We start from the raw sequence: 16,322 nt of genomic DNA on the forward strand, positions 1-16,322 counted from the left end.
CCTCCTTACACTCCTCCACCCCCCCCACCCCCCGCCCCTCGCTAACGCGGGAAAAAGCCCGCGCTTTCCTGAGCCAGCCCCGCCCCCTGTGGCGCAGCTCCTGTTGCGGCCTTATCCCAATTCCCCCATCCCTGGGTCTCACCTCCCTCCAGCACCGGGGCCCACATTCCTCACAGTCTCCCCATCAAAACTCTTCCCCCATCCCCATCCATCGTCCCACCTGTGAAACATTCTTCACCCATATTTACAACCCTGTATACACCTCAGTTCGAGTCCAATTTTTCCGTTTGGATAAAGGTCCAAGCCTCTTCTGGCGTTTCAAAATAGTGGTGTCGATCCTGATACGTGACCCACAGTCGCGCTGGCTGCAGCATTCCGAATCTCACACACTTTTTATGCAGCACCGCCTTGGCCCGGTTGAAGCCAGCTCTCCTCTTTGCCACCACCGCGCTCCAGTCCTGGTCGACTCGGATCACCGCATTCTCCCATCTACTGCTCCGCTCTTTCTTGGCCCATCTCAGGACACTCTCTCTGTCCGCGAAACGATGGAACCTCGCCACTATCGCCCTTGGCGGCTCGCCGGCCTTGGGTCTCCTCGCCAGGACCCGGTGAGCCCCTTCTAGCTCCAGGGGGCTCGGAGTTTCCTCCGCACCCATCAGCGAATGGAGCATCGTGCTCACATACGCCCCGGCATCGGCCCCCTCCACCCCTTCAGGGAGACCCAGAATCCGGAGATTCTTCCTCCTCGATCTGTTCTCCAGGACCTCGAATCTCTCGGCCCACCTCTTGTGCAGCGCCTCATGCGCCTCCATCTTCACCGCAAGGCCCAAGATCTCGTCCTCGTTCTCGTTGGTTTTGTCCCTCACCTCACGGGAGCTCCACCGCCTGGGCCTTCTGGGTCTCCTTCAGCCCCTCGATCGCCATCAGCATTGGCGCCAGCACCTCCTTTTTAAGCTCCTCCACGCAGCGCCTGAGAAACTCCTGCTGGTTCGGCCCCCATGCTGCTCGATCTCCACCCTCCACCATCTTGTTTTTTCCCCCTCGTTTCTGCCGCTGCTCCAAGGCCTCTTTTTCCACCGCTCCACTTCCGGCCCCCTCCATACACGGTGGAAGGGGGACCTTGCTCTCACCTTCCCACATGGAAATCGGTCAAAAACGTTCCGTTGGGGCTCCTCCGGAGAGCCCCAAAGTCCGTTCTAGCGGGAGCTGCCGAATTGTGCGGCTTAGCTCCGCATCGCCGCAACCGGAAGTCGTCGGCGCCATTTTTAACGGCACCTCAGGACCCCGGTTCATCGGAAACTTCGTCTGGCCGTTCATCGCCTGCCACCGCCGCCGACCAGCCCGAGGCCTACCAGCACCAGCCACAGCTCGCCTCCATGACGCTTGACCAGTCCCGGCCTCACAACCTCGCAACCACGACGATGACGGTGAAGGTTTATGGGCACAAGACTTCCTGCCTTCTTGACTCCGAGAGCACGGAAAGCTTCATCCACCCCTCTACGGTAAGGCGCTGCTCCCTCGCGGTACACCCCGTTACCCAAAGAATTCGGCGGACACCTACCACCCCTTACCGTATGGGGTCTCACGACCCTTACGGTCGACCCACCTTCCCTGTTTGCAAACCTCACCCCGGATTGCAAACCCGTCGCCACCAGGAGCAGACGGTACAGTGCCCAGGACAGGACCTTCATCAGGTTGGAGGTCCAGTAGCTGCTGCGGGAAGACATCATTGAGGCCAGCAACAGGCCCTGGAGAGCCCAAGTGATAGTAGTAAAGACTGGGGAGAAACACAGGATGGTCATTGACGACAGTCAGACCATCAATCGGTACACGCAGTTCAACGCGTACCCCCTCCCATGCATATCTGATATGGTCAATCAGACAGTACCGGGTCTTTTCTACAGTGGACCTGAAATCTGCCTACCACCAGCTCCCCATCCGCAAGGCAGACCGCCAATACGCTGCGTTCGAAGCAGACGGCCGACTTTTCCACTTCCTTAGGGTTCCCTTCGGGGTCACTAAAGGGGTCTCGGTCTTCCAACCTGAGATGGACCGAATGGTTGACCGGTACGGGCTGCGGGCCACCTTCCCGTACCTAGATAACGTCACCATCTGCGGCCACGACCAGCAGGACCACGACGCTAACCTTTTCAAATTTCTCCACACCGCCAAACTCCAGAACCTCATGTACATATAAGGACAAGTGCGTGTTCCGCACCAACCGCTTAGCCATCCTTGGCTATGTTGTGGAAAATGGAGTTCTAGGGCCCGACCCCGACTGCATGCGCCCCCTCATGGAACTCCCACTCACCCACTGCCCCAAGGCCCTGAAACGATGCCTGGGTTTTTTCTCCTATAATGACCAGTGGGTCCCTAACTATGCGGACAAGGCCCGCACACTCATCCACGCCACAGTTTTCCCCCTGACGGCTGAGGCCCGCCGGCCTTCAACCGTATCAAGACTGACATCGCCAAGGCCACGATGCACGCAGTCGACGAGACCTTCCCCTTTCAGATCGAGAGCGATGCATCGGATGTCGCTCTGGCCGCCACTCTCTTTTTTTTAACAAATATTTTATTGAAAATTTTTGGTCAACCAACACAGTACATTGTGCATCCTTTACACAATATTATAACGACACAAATAACAATGACCTATTTTATAAACAAACAAAAAAAATGAATAAATAATAAATAACAAAAATGAAAACTAACCCTAATTGGCAACTGCCTTATCACAAGTAACACTCTCCAAAAATATAATTTAACAGTCCAATATATATTTATCTGTAGCAACGACCTATACATATTATACAGTATATATTAACAACCCTGAGAGTCCTTCTGGTTCCTCCTCCGCCCCCCCCCCCCTCCCCCCGCTCCCCCACCCCCCCCGCGATCCTGGGCTGCTGCTGCTGCCTTCTTTTTTCCATTTCATCTATCTTTCTGCGAGGTATTCGACGAACGGTTGCCACCGCCTGGTGAACCCTTGAGCCGACCCCCTTAGAACGAACTTAATCCGCTCTAGCTTTATAAACCCCGCCATGTCATTTATCCAGGTCTCCACCCCCGGGGGCTTGGCTTCTTTCCACATTAACAATATCCTGCGCCGGGCTACTAGGGACGCAAAGGCCAAAACATCGGCCTCTCTCGCCTCCTGCACTCCCGGCTCTTGTGCAACCCCAAATATAGCCAACCCCCAGCTTGGTTCGACCCGGACCCCCACTACTTTTGAAAGCACCTTTGTCACCCCCATCCAAAACCCCTGTAGTGCCGGGCATGACCAAAACATATGGGTATGATTCGCTGGGCTTCTCGAGCACCTCGCACACCTATCCTCCACCCCAAAAAATTTACTGAGCCGTGCTCCAGTCATATGCGCCCTGTGTAATACCTTAAACTGAATCAGGCTTAGCCTGGCACACGAGGACGACGAGTTTACCCTGCTTAGGGCATCTGCCCACAGCCGCTCCTCGATCTCCTCCCCCAGCTCTTCTTCCCATTTCCCTTTTAGTTCTTCTACCATAGTCTCCCCTTCGTCCCTCATTTCCCTATATATATCTGACACCTTACCATCCCCCACCCATGTCTTTGAGATCACTCTGTCCTGCACCTCTTGTGTCGGGAGCTGCGGGAATTCCCTCACCTGTTGCCTCGCAAAAGCCCTCAGTTGCATATACCTGAATGCATTCCCTTGGGGCAACCCATATTTCTCGGTCAGCGCTCCCAGACTCGCGCACTTCCCATCCACAAACAGATCTTTCAGTTGCGTTATTCCTGCTCTTTGCCACATTCCATATCCCCCATCCATTCCCCCCGGGGCAAACCTATGGTTGTTTCTTATCGGGGACCCCCCCAAGGCTCCAGTCTTTCCCCTATGCCGTCTCCACGGTCCCCAAATCTTCAGTGTAGCCACCACCACCGGGCTTGTGGTGTAGTTCCTCGGTGAGAACGGCAATGGGGCTGTCACCATAGCCTGTAGGCTAGTCCCCCTACAGGACGCCCTCTCTAATCTCTTCCACGCCGCTCCCTCCTCCTCTCCCATCCACTTACTCACCATTGAAATATTAGCGGCCCAATAATACTCACTTAGGCTCGGTAGTGCCAGCCCCCCCCTATCCCTGCTACGCTGTAAGAATCCCTTCCTCACTCTCGGGGTCTTCCCGGCCCACACAAAACCCATGATGCTCTTTTCAATCCTTTTAAAAAAAGCCTTCGTGATCACCACCGGGAGGCACTGAAACACAAAGAGGAATCTCGGGAGGACCACCATCTTAACCGCCTGCACCCTCCCTGCCAGTGACAGAGATACCATATCCCATCTCTTGAAATCCTCCTCCATTTGTTCCACCAACCGCGTTAAATTTAACCTATGCAATGTGCCCCAATTCTTGGCTATCTGGATCCCCAGGTAACGAAAGTCCCTTGTTACCTTCCTCAACGGTAGGTCCTCTATTTCTCTACTCTGCTCCGCTGGATGCACCACAAACAACTCACTTTTCCCCATGTTCAATTTATACCCTGAAAAATCCCCAAACTCCCCAAGTATCCGCATTATTTCTGGCATCCCCTCCGCCGGGTCTGCCACGTATAGTAGCAAATCGTCCGCATACAAAGATACCCGGTGTTCTTCTCCTCCTCTAAGTACTCCCCTCCACTTCTTGGAACCCCTCAACGCTATCGCCAGGGGCTCAATCGCCAGTGCAAACAATAATGGGGACAGAGGGCATCCCTGCCTTGTCCCTCTATGGAGCCGAAAATATGCAGATCCCCGTCCATTCGTGACCACGCTCGCCATCAGGGCCCTATACAACAGCTGCACCCATCTAACATACCCCTCTCCAAAACCAAATCTCCTCAACACCTCCCACAAATAATTCCACTCCACTCTATCAAATGCTTTCTCGGCATCCATCGCCACTACTATCTCCGTTTCCCCCTCTGGTGGGGCCATCATCATTACCCCTAACAGCCTCCGTATATTCGTGTTCAGCTGTCTCCCCTTCACAAACCCAGTTTGGTCCTCGTGGACCACCCCCGGGACACATTCCTCTATTGCCATTACCTTGGCCAGGATCTTGGCATCTACATTTAGGAGGGAAATAGGTCTATAGGACCCGCATTGTAGCGGGTCCTTTTCCTTCTTTAAGAGAAGCGATATCGTTGCTTAAGACATAGTCGGGGGCAGTTGTCCCCTTTCCTTTGCCTCATTAAAGGTCCTCGTCAATACCGGGGCGAGCAAGTCCACATATTTTCTATAGAATTCGACTGGGAATCCGTCCGGTCCCGGGGCCTTTCCCGCCTGCATGCTCCTAATTCCTTTCACCACTTCTTCTACCTCGATCTGTGCTCCCAGTCCCACCCTTTCCTGCTCTTCCACCTTGGGAAATTCCAGCCGATCCAAAAAGCCCATCATTCTCTCCCTCCCATCCGGGAGTTGCGCTTCATATAATTTTTTATAAAATGTCTTGAACACTCCATTCACTCACTCCGCTCCCCGCTCCATCTTTCCTTCCTCATCCCTCACTCCCCCTATTTCCCTCGCTGCTCCCCTTTTCCTCAATTGGTGTGCCAGCAACCTGCTCGCCTTCTCCCCATATTCGTACTGTACACCCTGTGCCTTCCTCCATTGTGCCTCTGCAGTGCCCGTAGTCAGCAAGTCAAATTCTACATGTAGCCTTTGCCTTTCCCTGTACAGTCCCTCCTCCGGTGCTTCCGCATATTGTCTGTCCACCCTCAAATGTTCTTGCAGCAACCGCTCCTGTTCCTTACTCTCCTGCTTCCCTTTATGTGCCCTTATTGATATCAGCTCCCCTCTAACCACCGCCTTCAACGCCTCCCAGACCACTCCCACCTGGACCTCCCCATTATCATTGAGTTCCAAGTACTTTTCAATGCACCCCCTCACCCTTAGACACACCCCCTCATCTGCCATTAGTCCCATGTCCATTCTCCAGGGTGGGCGCCCTCCTGTTTCCTCCCCTATCTCCAAGTCTACCCAGTGTGGAGCGTGATCCGAAATGGCTATAGCCGTATACTCCGTTCCCCTCACCTTCGGGATCAACGCCCTTCCCAGCACAAAAAAGTCTATTCGCGAGTAGACTTTATGGACATAGGAGAAAAACGAGAACTCCTTACTCCTAGGTCTGCTAAATCTCCATGGGTCTACACCTCCCATCTGCTCCATAAAATCTTTAAGTACCTTGGCTGCTGCCTGCCTCCTTCCAGTCCTGGACTTCGACCTATCCAGCCCTGGTTCCAACACCGTATTAAAATCTCCCCCCATTATCAGCTTTCCCATCTCTAGGTCCGGAATGCGTCCTAGCATCCGCCTCATAAAATTGGCATCATCCCAGTTCGGGGCATATACGTTTACCAAAACCACCGTCTCCCCCTGTAGTTTGCCACTCACCATCACGTATCTGCCCCCGTTATCCGCCACTATAGTCTTTGCCTCGAACATTACCCGCTTCCCCACTAACATAGCCACCCCCCTGTTTTTCGCATCTAGCCCCGAATGGAACACCTGCCCCACCCATCCTTTGCGTAGCCTAACCTGGTCTATCAGTTTCAGGTGCGTTTCCTGTAACAAAACCACATCTGCCTTAAGTTTCTTAAGGTGTGCGAGTACCCGTGCTCTCTTTATCGGCCCGTTCAGCCCTCTCACGTTCCACGTGATCAGCCGGGTTGGGGGGCTTCTTCCCCCCCCCCTTGTCGATTAGCCATCCCCTTTTTCCAGCTCCTCACCCGGTTCCCACGCAGCTGTATCTCCCCCAGGCGGTGCCCCCCCGCCCATCTCCTCCCATACCAGCTCCCCCCTCTCCCCAGCAGCAGCAGCCCAGTAATTCCCCCCTCCCACCCCCCCCCCCCGCTAGATCCCCCGCTAGCGTAATTACTCCCCCCATGTTGCTCCCAGAAGTCAGCAAACTCTGGCCGACCTCGGCTTCCCCCCGTGACCTCGGCTCGCACCGTGCGACGCCCCCTCCTTCCTGCTTCTCTATTCCCGCCATGATTATCATAGCGCGGGAACCAAGCCCGCCCTTCTCCCTTGGCCCCGCCCCCAATGGCCAATGCCCCATCTCCTCCACCTCCCCTCCTCCCCCCATCACCACCTGTGGAAGAGAGAAAAGTTACCACATCGCAGGATTAGTACATAAAACTCCTCTTTCCCCCCTTTTTAACCCCCCTCTTCGCCCCCCACATTCGCCCCACCACTTTGTTCAAACGTTCTTTTTAATAACCCGCTCATTCCAGTTTTTCTTCCACAATAAAAGTCCACGCTTCATCCGCCGTCTCAAAGTAGTGGTGCCTCCCTCGATATGTGACCCACAGTCTTGCCGGTTGCAGCATTCCAAATTTTATCTTCTTTTTATGAAGCACCGCCTTGACCCGATTAAAGCTCGCCCTCCTTCTCGCCACCTCCGCACTCCAGTCTTGATAAACGCGGATCACCGCGTTCTCCCATTTACTGCTCCGAGTTTTCTTTGCCCATCTAAGGACCATTTCTCTATCCTTAAAACGGAGGAATCTCACCACTATGGCTCTGGGAATGTTTCCTGCTCTCGGTCCTCGCGCCATCACTCGGTATGCTCCCTCCACCTCCAACGGACCCGCCGGGGCCTCCGCTCCCATTAACGAGTGCAGCATCGTGCTCACATATGCCCCGACGTCCGCTCCCTCCACACCTTCAGGAAGACCAAGAATCCTCAGGTTGTTCCTCCTTGCGTTGTTCTCCAGTGCCTCCAACCTTTCCACACATCGTTTCTGATGTGCCTCATGCGTCTCCGTCTTCACCACCAGGCCCTGTATGTCGTCCTCATTCTCGGCTGCCTTTGCCTTCACGACCTGAAGCTCCCGCTCCTGGGTCTTTTGCTCCTCCTTTAGCCCTTCGATCGCCTGTAGTATCGGGGCCAACAGCTCTTTCTTCATTTCCTTTTTGAGCTCTTCCACACAGCATTTCAAGAACTCTTGTTGTTCAGGGCCCCATGTTAAACTGCCACCTTCCGACGCCATCTTGGTTTTTGCTTGCCTTCCTTGCCGCTGTTCTAAAGGATCCACTGCAATCCGGCCACTTTCTCCTCCTTTTTTCATCCGTATCCAGGGGGGATTCCCTTCTGGTTTACCGCACAGTGTTTTTAGCCGTCAAAATTGCCGTTGGGGCTCCTATCAAGAGCCCAAAAGTCCGTTTCACCGGGAGCTGCCGAAACGTGCGACTCAGCTGGTCATCGCCGCACCCGGACCTGGCCGCCACTCTAAACCAGACAGACAGACCTGTGGCATTCTTTTCCCGCACCCTCCATGCCTCCGAAATTTGGCACTCCTCTGTCGAAAAGGAGGCCCAAGCCATTGTAGAAGCTGTGCGGGATTGGAAGCATTACCTAGCTGGCAGGAGATTCACTCTCCTCACTGACCAACCTTCATGTTTAATAATACACAGCGGGGCAAGATCAAAAATGAGAAAATCTTAAGGTGGAGGATCAAGCTCTCCACCTACAATTACGAGATTTTGTATTACCCCGGGAAGCTCAACGAGCCCCCCGATGCCCTATCCCGAGGTACATGTGCCAGCGCACAAGTGGACCGACTCCGGGCCCTACATGATGGTTTCTGTCACCCAGGAGTCACCCGATTCTTTCACTTCATAAAGGCCCGCAACCTGCCCTACGCCATTGCGGAGGTCAGGGCTGTCACCAGAGAATGCCAGGTCTGCGCAAAGTGCAAACCGTACTTCTACCGGCCAGACCGAGCACACCTGGTGACGGACTCCCGCCCCTTTGAATGCCTCAGCATCGACTTCAAAGGGCCCCTCCCCTCCACCGACCGAAACACGTATTTCCTGAACGTGATCGATGAATACTCCAGATTCCCCTTCGCCATGCCATTCCCCGATATGATGTCTGCCACGGTCATTAAAGCACTCAACACTATCTTCGCCCTGTTCGGTTTCCCCGCTTACGTCCACAGCGACCGGGGATCCTCCTTTATGAGTGATGAGCAGCGTCAGTTCCTGCTCAGCAAGGGCATTGCCTCGAGCAGGACGACCAGCTACAACCCCCGGGGAAACGGGCAGGTGGAGAGGGAGAATGGGACGGTCTGGAAGGTCGTCCTGCTGGCCCTGCGGTCTAAACATCTCCCGGTCTCCCGCTGGCAGGAGGTCCTCCCCGACGCACTCCACTCCATCCGATCGCTACTCTGCACTGTGACTAATGAAACCCCCCATGAATGTCTCCTTGCCTTCCCTAGGAAGTCCACCTCCGGGGTTTCGCTCCCAACGTGGCTGGCAGCTCCAGGACCTGTCCTCCTCCGCAAACACATGCGGCTCCACAAGGCGAACCCGTTGGTCGAAAGGGTACAACTGCTGCATGCGAACCCGCAACACGCCTACGTGGCGTACCGCGACGACCGCCAGGGCACAGTCTCCCTCAGGGACCTGGCACCAGCTGGATCCCCACCCACGACCCGACACCCGCCCCCTCCGATTGCCCCGGCGCCACCCACCCTCCCCCCAGCGCATCTCACTACAGCCCCCGCCCCAGGACGATCCGTCCTCCCACTGGTTCCACCCGAGGATGAAGATGAGGACTACATGTTCCCGGAGTCACAGGCGACCAAGTCGGCGCCTGCATCACCACCGGGACCGAGGCGCTCACAGCGGAGGATCAAGGCACCCGACCACTAAATTTGTAAATTTTCACCAGACTGTAACCTTTAAATCCTCACAAACCTGTAAATAGTTTTCCACCACCCTCGCTGGACTCTTTTTTTAACAGGGGGTGAATGTGGTAGTCACCACTGTTTGTATAATAGTTGTATTAGAGGTAATATGGTAAGGCTCCTGTACTACAGGTATGGGGGTAGATCCCTGCCTGCTGGCTCCGCCCAGTAGGCGGAATATAAATGTGTGTGCACACCGAGCTGCTCCCATTTCTGGTAGCAGTTGCAGGAAGCCACACATCTCTGCTTAATAAAGTCTCGATTACTCTCTACTCTTGTCTCGTCGTAATTGATAGTGCATCAGGTAGTTGGGGACATGGCACCGCAATGCCCTTGAACTGCCTCTGGCATCCGGGCTGTGCCAGAAGTCAAGGAGCAGTGCCAGGGTGCGAATGGGTGCTGCCAAGAGGTAGGGCCTGAGGGGGCCATACCCATGAAAGGTGGGATGAAGGGGGGAATCAATGGGGTGCTTAAAGGGAGACCTGAAGGGGGAGGCCTGAAGGGGTGACTGAAGGGAGGTTATGAAGGGTTGGGTGTGAAGGGGAGTCTGAAGCGGGCGAATGGCGGAGGTGGGATCAGAAAGAAGAGGGCTTTAAAGGGGAAGGACTGTAAGTGGGGACTGCCTTAAAGGAGGGGGGCCCTCAGCGATCCCACAGTGGAGTATGCTCACTTAAGGGGGGGAGGGGGAGGGGCAATGCACCGATGCTGACGAGCATGAATGAGGGTGGGGTCAGGTCAATCTCATGACTGGGTAGTGTAGGCCGGGGGTCACAAGGATATTTAGTGAAGCGGGAAAGGTTGCCCCTCCGGGGACGAAGGTTGGGTATGTTGCCCATGTCTGCGGAGGATCACAATGTCCATGGGTGGGGGGTGTGGGGGTCCCTCAACCCAATTTTGAGATCTGGGCACCCATCAAAAAGGATGCCCCAATCTCTGAGAAATCGGTCTTTAGTTCCCCATTCCAGTAAATATTCTAAGTGTGGGATGATTCAGTGAGAATCTCCCCAAGCTCCAAAAGGAAATGAATAAGTGTGTGTGAATAGTGATCTGGAGCTTACTCAAACACTTAGCGGGAATCCACCCCTGTGAAATCCACACAAAATGACACTTTTCTGGGCAAATCACATCCTATATTTCAACTGGTGAGAAGTATTTTCTGTTATCTAATGATAGACTTCTTAGATGGCATTTAGTATAGGTGACAGGGATCTTGCCCGCCGGCTGGAGAGCAAGTGGGAGCTTCCCGGTGCCTTTTTTCAGAAGCCTGCCTGATTAAGTGTCAATCAGTTATTAACTGGGCAGCAGTGGGTCTATCTGGGAGAAAGGCCCCTGAGGGCAGAAGTTCCATAGTAATTGCTCCCTTAACGGCCTCAATTTGTGGCGGTCAGGAAGGTCATCTGCGAACTTTCTTACCATGGACATGGGCAGAGATGGGAAGTTGGCGGTGGTCCCATCTGCCATCCTTCCGCCTGATAAAATGCCCCCACTAACAATCTCACCAGGGGGGAGGGAATTAAATTTTGTCCCTTGGGACTGACATTTCATGCCTATCAATGATCAAAATGTGCTGTAGACAACAGCAACAACACATAATTATATAGCATCTTTAATGTAATAAGACCCAAGGGACATCACGAGAATAGTATAAAGCAAAATTTGACACTTAGCCACATCGGCAATATTCAGGAAGATGGCCAAAACTCGGTCAAAGAGAAAGGTTTTAAGGATTGTCCTAAGGAAGGTAAGAGAGGTAGAGAGACTGGGAATTTTAGTGAGGAAATCCCAGAACTCCAGACCTTGGCAGCTGTAGACATGGCCACCAAGGGTGAAAGGATTGATTGGAGAGGCCAGCATTAGATGATGTAGAGTCACAGGACTGTAGACTGTGTAGAAGGGTCTGGAGGAAGCCAGCAAGCAGACAGCACCCAAGCAGGGTTGTACCTTGGAGATGTGTTGACAATAAACAGTTTTGTTCAACCATATAATCCTCCAGACCTCTTCGTGAGACACAAAACAAGCTTACAATAGCCTCCATAAGATTCTCCTTAATCTTTGATACCGGCAGAGGAACATTGTTTGCCCCCATTTTGGATCTTAACTGTCTAACAAATTTAGTCGACGAAAACAGAACAAGTGGAACAGTTGCTGACCTGCTTTACATTTTTGCAATTTGACATCACTGACTTGAGAACAATTTCACCCTGTACATAAAAAGTAACCTCCAGGATCAATTTTAAATAGTTTATTTTGTAAAACAAATACTTTAGATCTACTGTAGTACCTAAATGATTAAAGAATAAACCATACTCGACCACGCAGGGGAGGTGGCAGCATAGTGGTATTGCCATTGGAATAGTGATTCAGACGCCCAGGGTAATTGTCTGGAGACTTGGGTTCGAATCCACCACGGCAGATGGTAAAATTTTAATTCAGTAAAAATCTGGAATTAAACGTCCCAATGGTGACCATGAAACCATTGTTGATGGTTGTAAAAACCCATCTGGTTCACTAATGTCCTTTAGGGAAGTAAATCTGCCATCCTTACCTGGTCTGGCCTACACGTGATTCCAGATGCATAGCAATGTGGTTGACTCTTTAATGTCCTCTGAAATGGCCTAGCAAACTATTCCATTCAAGGCCAATTAGGGATGGGCAACAAATGCTGGCCCAGCCAACAATGGCCACATTCCATGAACGAATAAAAAAAAAAGAATGAAAATAAATCTTTAATAAAAATGTACAACAGCCAGGTGAATATTCATTTATTTGATAAATAGGTATGCTTATTCTTTGGGGAATGTAATCAAATAATTCAACATTGTACAGGTTTTTCACCATTCAAACACTTGCTTTGCAGTCAAATAGTAAAATGGATTAGCAATATATTATGCCGAGATTAATAGCATAAAAGATGTGAAAGGTCTATATGGTTTGGCAACTAAAATCTAATTTAGAGCTGATCAATGACATATGCTAAAAACATATCAGAAGCCTAAGTAGATTGAATTTGCTTTTAGAAGAGTAGTTAAGAATAAAGACAGAAAATGTTGGCAATGTCCAGTATATGACAACAAATAATTTTGGTTTTTCAGTTCTTGAGAACTGTGTACTTTAATTTGGCATTGGTGGAGCTGGAATTGCTTATGCCTTAAGTTTAATAGTTAGTAAAAACAAGTAAAATAATTAAATTGCATTAAAATAAAATTGCACTTCTACTACCTTGCCAAGGCTCAATTTCTGCATTTCAGTCAACAACAAATTCTCTTGTGACAGAGTAACTCTTTCTGTGCTGCTATCAATCTACCTGATGACAACAATGTTGGCCAATATGAAAACCATGCATCTAATTGGGAATCCAGATATGGCTAGCAATATTTTTTGATGAATAAATAAAATACACGTAATAAGCACTCTCAATGGCATGTGATCTCAATACTCCTACCTGCATAATGTATGACTGTGTTCCTGGACCCTTTTGTGCATTTGTTGGTTAAATAATAAGATGAAAAGCAGAGTGATTTTTAATTATTGTGTGTGCTTTACTCCCTTGGTTACTGCATGTTGGTTAAAATGCCATGTAAAGCCTGCTGAAACCACAAACATCATGGGCGAAATTCTCTGCCGCCTGTAGTGGGGTTCCGGATGCGACAGAGAATCAGGCGTGTAATAAGTCCACAGAGGCGGACGTCCCTTCACCAGAATCCCTTTTATCAACAAAACCAACAGCTGTACAACCGTATGCATTCAGCTTGCTGTCTACACTGGGAGTGCAGAGGATCTGACATTCCCTGTTATATACAAAGGAGAGGTTTCCACTAATTAGGGAACTCATATTCCAATTGGCCAATCTCAAAGGCCTGGTCTAAGTCGTTACAGGGCGCCAGGGGTAAAAATGGGATTGGCGCCTTGCGATGCTGCGGGTCCCTGCCGGGGGTGGAATCGGGGTTCTCGCCCATGCGCCAGCAGAGGATGCACTTAGTGGACCGGGCACCATATTCACCTGGACTGTGTGATTTTCCAGTCCTCTGGGCCGGAATCACAAGGGTGCAGATTGATACTGGTATTTCCCAGCGTGACCCTGCACGGTGGGCCAAGGGGGTAACCACTTAAGGGAGTTGCCCTCAATGTCCATGTGAGGGCCACCCTCCCCCATAATGAGACCTGCTCACTCACCCCCACGAAACCCCCCCCCCCATGGCCCCCTAAATAAAGCGACCCCCAAAACTCCCTAAAGAGACCCCGAATACAGGGGACCTTTCACAGAGATCCCCTAAATAGGGGTACCACCACAGAGACCCCCTAGATAGGAGGATCCCTACAGAGACTCTCTAGATAGGGGGAACCCCACAGAGACTCCCTGGATAGGAGGATCCCCACAGAGACTCCCTAGATAGGAGGATTCTGACAGAGACTCTCTAGATAGGGGGACCCCCCACAGAGACTCCCTGGATAGGAGGATCCCCACAGAGACTCCTTAGATAGGGGGACCCCCCCACAGAGACTCTCTAGATAGGGGGACCCCCCACAGAGACTCCTTAGATAGGGGGACCCCCCACAGAGACTCCTTAGATAGGGGGACCCCCCCACAGAGACTCCCTGGATAGGGGGATCCCCACAGAGACCTTCTTATTGGGTAGGGTTTTTTATATGTTGGGTGTGTATTTTTTGTAAAATGTAAAATGTTGAAAATTGGAATAAGAATACTTTAAGAGGCCATATTGGATTTGGTACTGGGTAAAGAACCAGGACAGGCGTTAGATTTGGAGGTAGGTGAGCACTTTGGTGATAGTGACCACAATTCGATTAAGTTTACTTTAGTGATGGAAAGGGATAGCAGGGCAAGAGCTATATCTGGGGGAAAGGCAATTATGATGCGATGAGGCAAGACTTAGGATGCATCGGATGGAGAGGATAACTGCAGGGGATGGACACAATGGAAATGTGGAGCTTGTTCAAGGAACAGCTACTGCGTGACCTTGATAAGCATGTACCTGTCAGGCAGGGAGGAAGTGGTCGAGCAAGGGAACCGTGGTTTACTAAAGCAGTCGAAACACTTGTCAAGAGGAAGAAGGAGGCTTATGTAAAGATGAGACATGAAGGTTCAGTTAGGGCGCTCGAGAGTTACAAGTTAGCTAGGAAGGACCTAAAGAGAGAGCTAAGAAGAGCCAGGAGGGGACATGAGAAGTTTTTGGCAGGTAGGATCAAGGATAACCCTAAAGCTTTCTATAGATATGTCAGGAATAAACTAATGACTAGGGTAAGAGTAGGGCCAATCAAGGACAGTAGTGGGAAGTTGTGCTTGGAGTCTGAGGAGATTGAGAGGTGCTAAATGAATATTTTTCGTCAGTATTCACACAGGAAAAAGACAATGTTGTCTTGGAGAATACGGAGATTCAGGCTACTAGACTAGAAGGGCTTGAGGTTCATAAGGAGGAGGTGTTAGCAATTCTGGAAAGTGTAAAAATAGATAAGTCCCCTGGGCCGGATGGAATTTATCCTAGGAATCTCTGGGAAGCTAGGGAGGAGATTGCTGTTTATAAGAGATAGGATGTGTAATTATCTGGAAAGGAATAATTTGATTAGAGATAGTCAACACGGTTTTGTGAAGGGTTGGTCGTGCCTCACAAACATTATTGAGTTCTTTGAGAAGGTGACCAAACAGGTGGATGAGGGTAAAGCAGTTGAAGCGGTGTATATGGATTTCAGTAAAGCGTTTGATAAGGTTCCCCACAGTAGGCTACTGCAGAAAATACGGAGGCATGGGATTCAGGATGATTTAGCAGTTTGGATCAGAAATTGGCTAGCTGGAAGAAGACAAATGGTGGTGGTTGATGGGAAATGTTCAGACTGGAGTCCAGTTACTAGTGGTGTACCACAAGGATCTGTTTTGGGGCCACTGCTGTTTGTCATTTTTATAAATGACCTGGAGGAGGGCGTAGAAGGATGGGTGAGTAAATTTGCAGATGACACTAAAGTCGGTTGAGTTGTGGACAGTGCGGAAGGATGTTACAAGTTACAGAGGAACATAGATAAGCTGCAGCGCTGGGCTGAGAGGTGGCAAATGGAGTTTAATGCAGAAAAGTGTGAGGTGATTCATTTTGGAAGGAATAACAGGAAGACAGAGTACTGGGCTAATGGTAAGATTCTTGGCAGCGTGGATGAGCAGAGAGATCTCGGCGTCCATGTACATAGATCCCTGAAAGTTGCCAGCCAGGTTGAGAGGGTTGTTAAGAAGGCGTACGGTGTGTTAACTTTTATTGGTCGAGGGATTGAGTTTCGGAGCCATGAGGTCATGTTGCAGCATTACAAAACTCTGGTGCGGCCCCATTTGGAGTATTGAGTGCAATTCTGGTTGCCGCATTATAGGAAGGATGCGGAAGCATTGGAAAGGGTGCAGAGGAGATTTACCAAAATGTTGCCTGGTATGGAGGGAAGATCTTATGAGGAAAGGCTGAGGGACTTGAGGCTGTTTTCGTTAGAGAGAAGAAGGTTAAGAGGTGACTTAATTGAGGCATACAAGATGATCAGAGGATTGGATAGGGTGGACAGTGAGAGCCTTTTTCCTCAAATGGTGATGTCTAGCATGAGGGGACATAGCTTTAAATTGA

Source organism: Scyliorhinus torazame, chromosome 2 (assembly GCF_047496885.1).
Source record: "Scyliorhinus torazame isolate Kashiwa2021f chromosome 2, sScyTor2.1, whole genome shotgun sequence".
Taxonomy (NCBI): Eukaryota; Metazoa; Chordata; class Chondrichthyes; order Carcharhiniformes; family Scyliorhinidae; genus Scyliorhinus; species Scyliorhinus torazame.